The sequence below is a fragment of the Nelumbo nucifera genome, chromosome 5 (assembly GCF_055504915.1).
Source record: "Nelumbo nucifera cultivar China Antique chromosome 5, China Antique-T2T, whole genome shotgun sequence".
NCBI lineage: Eukaryota > Viridiplantae > Streptophyta > Magnoliopsida > Proteales > Nelumbonaceae > Nelumbo > Nelumbo nucifera.
The window spans coordinates 70975595-70988339 of NC_142653.1; positions in this window are offsets into that span (position 1 = coordinate 70975595).

Here is a 12745-nt window from a genome sequence, read left to right on the forward strand (position 1 = left end):
GGAAAGAGTTATGCAATAACCAGGAAATCGAAGGTGATAAAAACCCAAGTGGGGAATGCCAATACTTGTGGTACAAATCCAGTACAGCTTAAAGGTAAGGATCACTCAGAGTGTAACGATTCTCAGACCATCTACATAAATTGTGAGGATCAGGAAAAAACCATTCATGGTGGCCCCTTATGTCTTTTCTTTAATGCTATTAATAAAAAGGAATGGAGCCTTAATGTAAATGGAGAAAAACGTAAGCCGTGGGCAGCTGAAGTGGAAAAAATGTTGAAGAACTTAACGGATAAAATTCAAATAGCAAGCTCCAGTGATTACATATGCCATGGGGAAATCAAAAAAGAGAAAAGGAAGATGCACGCGAGCCCAAATGACATTGGAAACTGAAGGAAGTAAGAGCCCAAATGAATCAGACTCTTCAAACAATGGAAAAACTTTGGAAACTGAAGGAAGCAATAAACCCATGACAGAGTTTCATGTGGAAAGAAACTCAAATCGGTGTAAATCAAATAAATTTGACAAACAAAATAAGCTCTCTTCATGCGTGAATCGAGAGAATTTATTGCTCTGCGATGGAGAACCCAAAAAAGAATTTAAGACCTCTAATTGGACCCATCAGATAACTTCGGAAATTGAACCCAAAAGAAATCAACATTTAGAGAATGTGGAGACTGGAGACATAGGAGTGTGGAACACGAGAGGTTGAACGCACATGAACAGGTGCATGATTACAACTACAGAGAAGCATTAATGAAGAAAAACACCATTCACTATGGGCGGTGCATGCAAGAAACAAACAGTCGCACTCGTGGCGAGCCTGGAGGGTGCAAATAGGATAAAACCTGACAGTAGAGATAACACATACTCTCCTTTTTGCCCAGTGTCTCCCCTGACTTTGCAGAAAGCAAAGCAAAAAGATCTCTCATGTGTGACACTTTCAGGACAACAATGGGCACCGACAAGGACAAAGTAAGGATGATAAATAAGGCTCGAAGGTGGCTAAAGCCATTAATCTGGATACTCTGAAAGGAAAAAGAAAGCGTGAAGAGAGATGGAACGGATCCCAATAGGCAGATCTATAGGCAGGAGAGTAAACTAAGAAACGTTCAAATAAAAGGAGTGAGTAATAGTCACAAATTATATCGAGCAGCAACACCGAAACCGAGAGAGGGCAGACACAGCACGATCATCGAGCGTCACTGGAAAAAACATCATTATAGCAAAGCCTGCCCGTCTATCCAGGCAACCTCCATTTTCCCATTGGGCTCTGCCCATCATACCATACGGCTACACCAAACCCACACCATCGCCACCGGCCAACGCAACGATACCCTCGTAGGCAAAGCAAGAACGAAAACGTTAGTATAAGAAAGGCAATAAAAACGAATGGACGAGAAAATATATGAAGATAACAATGTAAAGGGAAATAAACAACAGAAACTACAAATAAAGAGGAAAAAAACATACCGCGCTCCACCGCCAACACCGAAAGAAGCTTGGACCAGATCATAGAGGCGCGCAGACGGAGAGAGAGGCAAGTAGGAAAAAAACAAAAAAAAAAACATATCGCGCTCCACCGCCAACACTGAAAGAAGAGAGGCACACAGGAGAGAGAGGCGAGTAGACAGACAGACAGACAGTGAGAGAGAGGGAAAAGCAGAGAACGAGAGACATGAGAGAGAGAAAAGACAGAGACACGCACAGAGGAAGGGGGAAAGAGGAAGAGAGACTAACCGAGTGAGAACAGGAGCAAAAGAGAAAGAAGCTTGGACCGCGACCTTCGACCGAATCCAGATCCAGAGAAACCCACAGAGGGAGACCGAGCCTGCTAGAGAGATACACGGAGCAATAGTGAAAGAGAGAGAGAGCGGAAGATATGGGAGAGAGAAAAGATAGACACAGCGAGAGGGAGAGGGAAAGAGCAAAAGAGAGAGGTGTGACAGGGACAGACCGCACCGAAATGAGAGAGACGCACAAGCACAGAGAGAGAGAGAGAGAGAGGGAAAGAGGAACAACGAGAGGTATGAGAGAGACAGAGCGCACGGAGATGAGAGAGACGAATAGATGGAAGGGGAAGGCAGGTAGAGAGAGAGACAGGGAGGGTGAGAGAGAAAGAGCGAGAGATATTAGAGAGAGGGAAGACAGAAACAGACGGAGATGAGAGAGACGAACAGACGGAGGGGGAGGCAGGTAGAGAGAGAAAAAGAGGGAGGGTGAGAGAGAGACAGTCAGAGATATGAGAGAGATAGAGTTTTATGACAGACTGAGCGAGGAGGAGAGGAGAGAGACGAACAGACGGAGGGCGAGGCAGGTAGAGAGAGCGAGAGGGAGGGTGAGAGATACAAGAGAAAGAGAGGGAGAGAGTTATGACAGACTGAGCGAGGAGGACCGAACGACTGTCCATCAAACCAGGAACCTTGCTTTGTCCATCGGGCTAAGACTCTGCCTGTACCCTGGCCGGTTAGGTGGACCGGCTACGGCCAAGTTCGTCTCGGCCGATCGGGGTCACACCTACTGAAAGGCAAGCCGACCCACACCAATGTCGACACCAATGGGCCGGTTAAGACCGACAACGGCCCGGGTCAGGTCACTTTCACAAGAAGGCAAACTGTTTCGGATACGGCGAAGAACGGCTCTGTAGATCGGCTAAACCAGATGCAGAGGGCGGACTGACTAAGATTGTCCAACGGTTTATGTCCAACAAGCACAAGGAGATAAGTCAGCCGATCAACGCTTTGTCCAATGGGCCCTGCCCACACGGGGTCAAGTGGGTCAGACTTTGCCCAATGGGTTTTGTCCATTTGGACAAAGGCCCTATACATCTGGTTGTGTCTAACGGTCTAAAGGATTCGTTAATGCAAGTTAGGAACACATGGTATACAAACTTAATCGATTCATATATGGATTGAATCTTGCTTCTAAGAGTTTGAACATCCGATTTGACTATATTCTCAAATAATTTGACATTGAGCAAAATCTGGATGAACCCTGTGTTTATAGGAAAAACAATGGGAATAAGGCTATGTTATTGGTTCTGTATGTAGATGATATTATACTCATTGGGAATAATGTATAAATGTTAATTACGATGAAAGTGTGGCTTTCACAGCAATTCTCAATAAAAGATCTTAGAGAAACCACCTATATCTTGGGACTTTGACTCTATAGAGATATATCGAAGAGGATAATTGGATTATTCTAGTCTACTTACATTGACAAAATTGTCAAGAGATACAGTATGGAGAACTCCAAAAAATGAAACGTTCATTTCAGGCACAGAGTCATTCTCTCCAAGGGTATGTCTCCCAAGACACCCGAGGAGATTGAGGGCATGAAAGAAATTCCCTATGCCTCAGTCATATAGAGCGTCATGTATGTCATGTTGTGCACTCGTCCTGACATTGCTCAGGCAGTGAATGTCGTAAATAATACCAATCTAAACCAGGGCAAAAACACTGGATAGCTGTATAACACATACTAAAATGCCTTCGAATGACAAAACGAGCTTTGTTTGGGATTCGACGGTAGTTCACTATAGATCATCGGATATACTGATTCCGACTTCTAATCAGACCTAGATGATAAATGTCTACATCTGGTTACATTTTTCGCGATGGAGTCTTGAGTAGTAAAAATAGTAGATTCCACAACCCAAGCCAAGCACATTGCCGTAAGTAAGGTTGCCTAATGAATGAAGGTGTTCATTCTAAAATTTGGAATTTAGCACATCACCCACTCCACTGTTATGTGACAACACTGGATGTACGGGAGATTGATGTTAAAGGGTAGTATCAGCGGAGAATGTGACAGACCCATCGACTAAGCCACTTACATAGAAAATGTTTGAGAAACACGTGAAAAGTATGGGACTCCGGCTTGTATTCAATTGGACCTAAGTGCAAGTGTGAACTATTTGACAGTTATGCCCTTAACTCCAATCAGATTGATGTATCTTTTGACATTTATTTTAAATGAATAAAGTACATAATTGATTCATATCATTATAGTGTGCTTCTGTGTTTTTACCCATAACTGAACATTTATGAGACTCGTATTAGTTTAGAACATTCACAATCGTTGGATAGATCTAGGGAGGTCTATCCTATCAAAGCTGACACTAATGTACCACCAAGTTGGTTGGGGTGGCTTGTCTCAGCTGCTAGGGTGAGACCTGAGGTACATGCAGTGTGAGTTTTCTTAAAACCCTAAACCGGACCAAATTCCAGTATTACCCTGGACCTTAGAGACAGATGGGCAAAACTAAAATGTTACACTTGACCCCTGTACTCAATTATGGTATTGCACTAGGTGTCGGATTTGGTTGTCTTTGATGTGCCAATCAGTGAGATCCTTAGATGGGGTAAAAAACTGAGTATGTTGGGACAGTTCGAGAATTCATCTGAGTGGATAATCATAGTAACAAGATCAGTCCCTTTGTCGGACAAAGTGAATGATCGGGGAAATGCACTCTTTCTGATGGAACCTAAACTGCTGGTAGTGGATTTCAAATGTGTTTGAAATTTGGTTTTGCAAAATATATTTATATATAGATATACTTATATATTATGGTTTCAAATTGTTTGCAAAAGGTTTTAATTCCCGTGATCCATGTGAGTAGAGAGTGCAACACTGTACCTTGCAACAGAGTGAGAGGTCCTCTCTTGTCGGGCAGTGTATGATCATTATGGACTTAGAGGTTAAGTGTAGACCATTGAGGGTAATACCTGATGGGCTAATCTTGCATCTGCCCATAGTCCTTAAGCATTCATAAGATATCTGGATCCAATAACCATTTAGTGTAAATGTTGGGCCCATTAAGAACCAATGGTGATGGACTTAGGGATTCACTGTTTCCCACAGTGAATTCGACCAGGCCTTGTAACAAACGCTGGGCTGAACCCATGTGAACGATGTATATATATCAATGTTAGGGTCTCACGCCATACAAAGTGAGCCAAGTTGGCAGCAGATTAAAGAGTAAGTGATCACATAAGCTTAATGGGCCCAAGGCCCAATTCGAACTGGGCTTGATGAAGGAAGATTTGGCCCGACCTCTTGACCACTCAACACGTGGCAGAAGCAACAGCTCGGCGCGGCAGTACGCTAGAGGCGCGAGCTCCGAGAGGAGAAAGGAGCCCGAACTCCCCCTTTGACCCCGAGCCTTACAAGGAGCGCAAGGGGCAAAAACCCGAACTGGCCCGCCCCAGGGCAGTTCGGGCCACACCTCTACCCGAACTCAAGACTTCACCTCGCACACCACTCCAGCACTTCGGCTCCAGGCCGCCGAACTGGACAACCGTACCTGACACCAAAGGAGTCCGTATCCTGAGGCGGCGCACCTGACTGACTTAAGATCTGACTTTTGACAGCCGCACTTCAACAGTCACCTGCCACCGCCACCTCCAGTCACAGAGACGGCTCCGACAAAGAGAGTAGTGGCGGCTGTTTGCCCCAGCAGAGGTGATGACACCCGAATTGGCAAAAGTGCAGAGGCAATGATGCCCGACCTGACAGGAGCTTGGGAGTGAGTGCGCGAAGTGGTTATAAAAGGCTCTCTTCCCCCCAAGAAGGAGGTATGTGATAACTTTGCGCTATCTGGTTTATTATCTTGCCTTTGAGAAGATACTAACTTGAGCTTCGGAGCACTCTCACCGGGTTCCTCCCCGGAGATACTCGCTTTCTCCCCCATTTTCAGGCACCTTCCGCTCTAGCTAGAGGCAAGATCGTCGACAGCTAGGACCGGCCAGATTGCGCTCCATCAATTGGCACCGTCTGTGGGAACGCTTCTAAAAGCCTCCCTCTAAAACTCTCATAACCCTCTTTTTTCCAAGAAACCCCAATACCCATGGCTTCTTCCAGCAATGTCAGGCGTAGCACAGAGATGAACGCCACCAGGGAACAACTTTAAGTCCCCGTGGTGTGCATTGGACAATTCACCATCCCCCTTCTGGTGGATGGGATCCCCAGCCTGAATGCGCCACGAACAGTGGCGCCCATGAACCTTCCCGCAATGAACGTCCTCCTTCCTCTCCTTGTCGAGACAACCTTTACCGAACCAACTGCTGTCCCCCTGGTGACTACCCAAAACCAGTTTGATGACTTGATGCAGTGCATGCGGGCAATGCAAGCCAAAATGCAGCAGTTCCAGCAGCATCAGCTCCAGCAGCACCAAGTATTGCACCACATCTCTCAGTATCACTATCAACAGCAGTTCCCCCAACTGCCTCTGAACCAACCACAACTTCCACCTCGGCACCCCGCTCCGAAGCCGGTTAAGCCCTCCCCTCAGGGCGATGCCTTCACCGAGGAGAAGCCTCCCAACTTCAGAACCCCTCCAAGAGCCAGGCCTCATCCTCAGGCCGGAGGGAAAGAAAAATCACCCCCGCCTCGCAGCTCGCTGGCGGGTCGGGAACCTCGCCCGCCAAGTCAGCACCTCGGCACTCCAAGTCTGAGCTCCCGCCCACGGAGAACCGATTCAGCGTTCTGGCGGCGGACCACCAACAGTCCGGGCCCATCAAGCTCGGCAACATCGTAGCCAACAGCACCAGTACCAGGCCCACTCAACAACGAAGACGCCGGCGGAGTCGCTGAACTACCACCCGCGTCCTGACCGAACTCCGAGGTAAAGAAGAGACAAGCTCGAACGAGGTAAAAGCTGCCCCTATTCTCTCAGTCCCTTCCCCCCTCTCACCAGAACTCCTTGCAGTCCCCATGCCCAGAGACTTCAAACTCCCCTCTTTGGACAAGTATGATGGGTCCTTCGACCCCAACGACCATGTCGATGCCTTCTAGTCCCAAATGCACCTGGCAAGGGCCAGTGAATCATGCATGTGCGTGGCCTTCACTACCACCTTCAGGGGGTGGCCCGCACCTAGTACAGGAACCTGGCCCCCGGGTCAATAAGAAGCTAGACCCAGTTCGTGCAGGTCTTCACCGCACACTTCGTTACCAGCAAGCGGTGCCCCCGAACCGATGAGAGCATCTTCGGAGTAGTCCAGAGAGAAGCAGAGTCCATCCGGGGCTACATCAAACGGTTCAATGATGCGTGCTTGCAGATACCGTGACTGGACCCCGCGGTGCAGCTTGCGGCAGCCAAGAGAGGAATGACACGCAAGGAGTTCAAGTGGCTCATGGTAGTTAGCCAGCCCGCGACTGTAGCTGAATTCCTCAAACTCGCGGATAAATTCATGAGAACAGAGGAAGAGATCAACCAGAGAACCGAGAGCGGGATCGAGAAAAGGAAGAGGGAAGGCGAGCCCTCCAACCCAGATGACAAGAGGAGGAAAGATCCAGCTCAGGAGACGAAGCCGAACCAACACACCCTTGAACGCGAAGCGGGCTGAGATCTTAATGACGATCAAAGACGCCCCATACGTAAAGTGGCCACCTCGCCTAAAAGGGAACCCCAACGAGAGGAACAAAAACTTATACTACAGTTTCCATAGAGACCACGGTCATAGTACTGAGCATTGTAATAATCTCCGGGACGAGATAGAGGGACTCATCCGTCGCGGGTACTTGAGAAATTTTGTACAGCATAGCAATAATAATAATAAGACAGGTCGGCAAGGGGAGCACGGTAAGGATGCTCCCGAGTCCAGTGGCAGGCCGGCCGAACCGCTGCAAAGACAGCCTCCGGAGGAGAGGCCAGTTCGGGGAACCATCCACGTGATAGTGGGAGGTTCGGTAGTCGCGGGTTGCACTTCGGCAGCAGCCCGGGCGTCAGTTCGCGAAGCTGCTCGAGAAGAACAGAACCCTCCAAAGAGGCCAAAGACGGAGGAACCCATTTTCTCCACGGAAGACGATGCTCGAGGGGTCCACTACCCCCATGATGATGCACTTGTCATCAAACTAAGGATCAACGACTTCAAAGTCAAGCGCGTGCTTGTTGATTCAGGCAGCTCGGCGGACATTCTCTTCAAGTCGGCGTTTGACCAGCTTCACTTGCAGAGAAGCGAGCTGAAGCCCACAAACACTCCTTTGGTGGGCTTCAGCGGAGAGGAAGTCAGGCCCCTTGGGAAAATAACAGTACCAGTGGAAGTCAGCACATGGCCCAGTGCGGTCAGACTCAACCACGATTTCCTGGTGGTTGCAACCCTCTCTCCATACGATGCCATAATAGGACGGCCAATCACTCATGTCCTACGGGCAGTGGTCTTCACCTACTACTTGGCAATGAAGTTTCCTACAAACTTCGGTGTGGGGGTAGCGCGGGGCAACCAGCTCGAGTCCCGCAAGTGCTATGTTGCCGCTCTGAAGGGAAAAACCAAGGTGGCCGACGACCTCGAACTGGAGCGGCTTACGGAACAAGGCGAAGAACGAGCTGCGCCCACAGAAGAAATGGTCGCGATCCCAACTTCAGCTGCGGACCCAGCTCGGACGCTACAGATCGGTGCTTCCATCCAGGAACCTCTACGAACCGAACTGGTGAGTTTCTTACTTCAAAATTTAGATATTTTTGCATGGTCCGCGGCCGATATGCCCGGTATTAACCCCAACCTTATAACTCACAAACTTAATACTGACCCTGTGGTTAGACCCATTAGACAGAAGAAATGCAACTTAGCCCCAGAACGCTGGAGGGCGGTCGACGAGGATGTCGAAAAGCTCATCGCAACAGATTTCATAAGGGAAGTTCACTACCCGAGCTGGGTAGCCAACCCAGTGCTGGTAAAAAAGGCAAATGGCAAGTGGCGCATGTGCGTCGACTACACCGACCTGAACCGAGCCTGCCCGAAAGATTGCTTCCCCCTCCCCAGAATTGACCGCCTAGTGGATGCGACCTCGGGACATGAGTTGCTAAGCTTCTTGGACGCCTACTCGAGCTACAACCAAATCAGGATGGACCAGTCCAATGAGGAAAAAACCACCTTCATAACCGAGTTCGGCCTGTATTGCTACAAGGTCATGCCCTTCGGAGTCACCTCGGGTAAGTTCCTAGGGTACATCGTCAACCGGCGCGGTATTGAGGCCAACCCGGACAAAATAAGGCCATCCTAGATATGAGACCACACCGAAAAGTAAAAGAGGTTTAGAGGCTAAATGGCCGCATAGTCGCTCTGAGCCGCTTCATGTCCAAGTCGGCAGACCGCTACCTGCCTTTCTTTAAAGCAATTAAAGGAAAAGGGTTCGAATGGACCCGAGACTGCTAGCTCGCGTTCGACGAGCTTAAGAATTACCTCGCTAGTGTGCCGGTCTTAACCAGACCCGAGGAGGGCGAGGTCTTGGAACTATACCTCTTGGCAAGCGACGAGGTGGTCAATTCGGTACTAATAAAAGAAGTAGATCGGGTCCAACGATCCATCTATTATGTTAGTAAAATTTTGCAGGGAGTAGAGACGAGATACCCGCAGATAGAAAAGCTGGCATACGCACTGATAATTGCAGCTCGGAAACTCCGCCCATATTTCCAGGCTCACATTGTCATCGTCTTGACTGACAAACCTCTTATTTAAGTCTTACTCAAGCCCGAGGTTTCTGGTCGGCTGACGAAGTGGGCCATCGAGCTCAGCGAGTACGACCTCTAGTATAAGCCACGAACTGCTATTAAGGCCCAAGCCTTGGCAGTTTTCATCGCCGAGTGCATGTTCAGCCTCGAAGTCCCTAGGCCGGTTGAGCCCGAGATCTCCAGTTCGGGTGAGCCTGGGGCTCCCAGGCCAATAGAGTCCAAACCCTGTGAAGTAGCAGCCAGGGTGGAATCTCTCCTAGTTAGGCCAAACGCGAACTGGGATGAGGAGCCCTGGATCCTTCACGTAGATGGCTCCTCAAACCAACAGGGCAGCCGGGCTGGAATAGTTCTGCGCGGCCCGGGTGGCACAAAATTGGAATACGCGCTACACTTTGAGTTCGCGGCCCGGATGGCTCCTCAAACCAACAACGAGGCATTGATAGCCGGGCTGGCCCTAGCGCAAAAGGTAAGAGCGAAACACATAGTTATCTGCAGCGATTCCCAGATTGTGTTCAACCAGGTTGCGGGCGAATACGAAGCACGCAAGCCAACTATGATCGCCTACTTGGCAAAGGTAAAGGAGGCTCTGCTCAACTTCCAGTCACACTTCATCAAGCAAATCTCGAGGTCAGAGAACACTGAGGTCGACGCCCTGTCCCGGTTAGCTAGCAAGAGTCACAACACCATGAGAACCGTGTACATAGAGGACTTACCTCGGCCTAGCATTCTCGATGGGGCAGAGGAGGTCGTTCCCGTCCTTGAAGCAGAGCCGAGTTGGATCGACCCACTCGCGAGTTTCTTGCTAGATGGAACCCTCCCTGCGGACCGCAATGCAGCCAGGAGGGTGCAGCGCCAGGCAGCCAAATACGTCATAATAGACGAACGGTTGTACCGACGGTCCTACACGCTCCCCTACCTGCGTTGCTTGCGACCTGCCGAAGTCGAGCTCGTACTCCGCGACACTCATGAAGGTCCGTGCGGCGGACACCTAGGGGGTAGAGCCCTCGCCCAAAAGACACTTCGACAAGGATACTACTGGCCAACGATGAAGGTAGAGGCTGTCGAGCTCGTCAGAAAATGCGACAAGTGTCAGAAGCATGCCAACATCCACCATCAGCCTGCCGCCGACCTCAAGTACCTCACCAGTCCATGGCCCTTTGCACAATGGGGCATCGACTTCCTGGGGCCATTCCCGCCAGCAACAGGTGGGAGGAAGTTCCTAGTGGTAGCGGTAGATTATTTCACAAAGAGGATAGAAGTTGACCCCCTGTCAACAGTTACAGCCCGAAACATGCAGAACTTCTTTTGGAAGAACATAGTATGCCGTTTCGGGTTACCTCGGGTACTGATCTTCGACAATGGCAAGCAGTTCGAGGACATCATGTTTCAGGAATGGTGCCAAGATATGGGGATTCGGCAGAACTTCACATCGGTCGCGCACCCGCAGGCAAACGGTCAAATAGAAGTGATGAACAGAGCTATCCTCCGCGGACTGAAGGCGCGACTAGACCGAGCTAAAGGGTTGTGGACGGACGAGCTACCAAGTGTTCTATGGGCTCACCGAACTACGGAAAAAACCGCCATGGGAAAGACCCCCTTTAACTTCACCTACGGCACTGAAGCGGTAATCCCGGCGGAGATCGAAGTACCTACACTGCGACTAGAAGCATACGATGATCAGACAAACGGAGACGAGCTACGTACCAACATCGACCTATTGGACGAGGTAAGAGACCTCGCGTACATCCTAACTGTAGCTTACCAGCAAAGAGTAGCTCGATACTACAATGCCAGAGTAAAAAAGCGGAACTTCCGCGTTGGTGACCTAGTTCTCCGTAAGATCATGGCACCCGAGCCCGGCGTGGGCAAACTTGGACCGAATTAGGAAGGGCCCTACCGAATAAAGAGGGCGCTCGGGGGAGCATACGAGCTCAAAACATTAGAGGGCAAACAAGTACCCCGAGCATGGAACGTCGTTAACTTAAGACGATACTACCTATAAATTACTAAGCGAAGTGGACTAGGAGTCACTATCAGAGCCTGAGGGTTAGAATGACGAGCTAACAAGGACCTCGACACCATAAGACTTAGTCACCTCTTCATGGACACGCAAAGGCAAAACGATAACGAGCTAACAAGGACCTTGGCATCTCATTATCAGAAGCATATGGTCAGTTCGGCAATATAGTCAATTCGAGAAAAAGAGGGTGACAACAACTTAGTCAAAAGAACGTTTCATTACAAAACACTGTTTACATTCCAAAAAAAAAACTATGTTTACATCCCAAACAGTCTGACAATCTCAGTCCTCACCCTCGAAAGGCACGTCGACGATACCCGAGGGTCCTGCCTCATCCTCGGAATCCGGTTCACCATCAGCCGCATTAGCCATCTCCTGAGTAATGCGCGAAGTAGTTATGACGCTGATGTCGAGATCGGGGTACGTATTCCTGATCATCCACTGGCTCAGTTTAAAACCCCTTCTGTACGAGCCCACCATCAGGTCGTCAAAGCGCGGCGGGGCAATATAGTCTTCAACGGCCTTCTTCTTGGCATCATCGATGCCCTGAGAAAAGATCTCTGTCTTCTCCCTAATATCCTCTTGAAGGTATTCGACCTGATGCTGCAAGTCCAGCCTCAGGTCCGCCATATGCTTCACCACCACTCCCATGGCCTCGGTGTCTCTTTGAGACCTCGCCATCGTGGCCTGTGCAGCATGAGAAGCCGCTTTGGCAGCGCGAGAAGCCGCTTCGGCAGCTCGTGCTCGCCTCGAGCTCCTCTCCGCTTGGGCTGCTAAGGCATGGATGGAGGAGTTCACCTACCAAAAGGAAAAATAACGAGAATGAGCAACAGCGAGAAAGGTAATGACAAGGAGCCCAACAAGAAGTCGCTGACTTACCACCATGGCATGAGAGGCAGCACGCCCGACTATATGGTTCAAAGGAAGCTCGGTCCAAGCCGCGACCTCCTCGGGGTAAATGGCCTCCCTACTTTTTTGAAGAGCGTGGTTCGGTGACAACACGCTCCTGAACTCGCCTTGGCCTCCCGAGCCTGAAGGCCCAGCTCGCATATAAGCGGTCTCGGTGTAAGGAGCCCCCGTATAAGCGGTCTCAGTATAAGGAGCCCCCGTATAAGCAGCCTCGGCGTAAGGGGCCCCTGTCGCTTCTTGTACGGGAGGGGCCATCTCGGGCTCCTTGGGTGGATCCGCTGGCGGGTAGCCTGGCACCTCGGGCTCCCCGTATCTTAGGGCAGTTCGGCACGAGTCCATTTGGCAACTCGCTTCCTCCTCTTCAT